General features: G+C 50.4%; 1 pseudogene; it reads right to left on the reverse strand.

Moving 5' to 3' along the window:
• LOC106812125 overlaps window positions 1-1,478 on the reverse strand; it is an 8,225-nt pseudogene extending 6,747 nt beyond the window's left edge.
• Between the last annotated feature and the right edge of the window lie 599 nt (window positions 1,479-2,077).

The raw sequence follows: 2,077 nt of genomic DNA on the forward strand, positions 1-2,077 counted from the left end.
GAGAGAGAGAGAGAGAGAGAGAGAGAGAGAGAGAGAGAGAGAAAGAGAGAGAGAGAGAGCAAACAAGCCGCAATGTTACAGCGACTCGCGCACACAATGAGAGAGTGATGTTCGAGCAACTGATAAAAGGACCGTCTACGGAATCGGCTGTCTCTATGAAATGTCAGCGTGTAGTATAATTACAATCAATCTCTACGTCTCTATCCCTCCACAATGTATTAAACGCATTAGAACGCGCAGCACAAGGCAAGGCAACGAAACAAAACGAAACGCAATTTTGACATCGTCTAACGACAATTGAAACAGTCGTGACGTCACCGTCTCGCCGACATATAATTGGACATTTAAATGCGATAGATGAAGGCACGGAATTGCCTCAATTCGGAAATCGATTACCTATTTCTGTGCGTGCGTGCGTGCGTGCACACGTGTGCGTGTGCGTGCGCGTGCGTGCGTGCACACGTGTGCACGTGTGTGCACGCGTGTGCGTGTGTGTGCGTGCGTGCGTGCGTGCGTGCGTGCGCGCGCGCGTGTGTGTGTGTGTGTGTGTATGAGTGAGTGTGTGAGTATGAGTGAGTATATGTGCGCGGCTATACGGATATATGTGCACGGCTGTACGTATATGTGTGCGTGAGTATGAGTGAGTATATATGTGCGTGTATGTACGTATAATTATGTGCGCAAAATTACCTGGTGGCATGCACGCACGCATCGCACGTCGGTGCGGGCGTAGAACGTAAATGATTAGAATTACTCTCAACAGACGGCGACAACGGAGCGCCAATCTGAGAATCAGGTTCGGCGGCCATTTTTAATGCGAGCAGAAATATGTCGCCGATTTTCCAGAACCTTTCGACCGAACATTACCAGAATGCTGCATGGCGGATTACGTCCCTCGCCACACGCACGCACGCACGCACGCACACACGTACACGAACACGCACGCACGCACACATGCACGCATAGACGCACGCACGCACGGACGCACGCATGCACGCACGCATACACGCACGCGTGTACACACACGCGCGCGTTGCCACACAGAAGCCACATAACTAGAGAACATAGACACATAACTAGCCAGCGCCGAACGCGCACGCGGTTGCGTCTAGTTATTTTATTTCCCGGACCAGCCGAACGTGACTGCAATATCTGGCAATGACTGGTTATTGCATTTCAGACGAGACTGCGTCCGCCAAAATCAGAGGCGCAGACACGTGCACCTACCGTTGTTGGGTTTATTGCGTTGCTTTGTAAGTTATTGTTTTTAAAAAAGTGTCGCAGGTCGCAAACTTTCGCTTCGCACAAACACGCTTCCTTTCCAATCATCGGCGCGCATAGCAAAATATCGGGACCTAACGCGAGCGCACTCTCTAGTCTCTCTCTGATTTTGTCATCACTAACTGCGGTCTGGCCATATAGAGAGTTGAGATCACCACAGTCTCTCACCTGGCTATCACAGTCTCTCACCTGGCTATCACAGTCTCTCACCTGGCTATCACAATGATTTTATGTCACCTGGCTATCACAGTCATCACGTCTCAGCCTGTATTCACAGTGCTCTCAGCCGGCTATCAACTAGTGTTGGGTGGGCGGCATTACACACAGTCTCCCTCCACCTGGCATCTACAGTCTCATACACCTGGCTATCAGCAGTATTGCACCTGGCTATCACAGGTTTGTCAACCTGCTTATCACAGTCTTCTTCGGTCATCACCTGGGAAATTATTAATTATTATATATATATCTATCACAGTCTCCTCATCGCTTAAGCTATCACAGGCTCTCACAACTGGCAATAATCACAGTGGTTGGGTGGCGGCAAATTAACAACACAGTCCTGGTCTCACCGCAGCTACACAGTTTGTCACCTGGCTATGGCAGTCTCCTCACCTGGCCTATCATGAGTTGTCACCTGCGCTATCACAGTCTCATCATCTGGCATATCCACAGTCCCCTCACAACCTGGCTATCACAGTGTTGTCAGACCTGGCCTATCACAGGTCCTGGTCCCCCATCGATCACCTGGCTATTCACAGTCTCCTCCCCAACCGCTGGCTATACACAGCTCTAATCA

Source organism: Priapulus caudatus, unplaced genomic scaffold, assembly GCF_000485595.1.
Source record: "Priapulus caudatus unplaced genomic scaffold, Priapulus_caudatus-5.0.1 Scaffold610, whole genome shotgun sequence".
In the NCBI taxonomy this organism is placed as follows: Eukaryota; Metazoa; Priapulida; class Priapulimorpha; order Priapulimorphida; family Priapulidae; genus Priapulus; species Priapulus caudatus.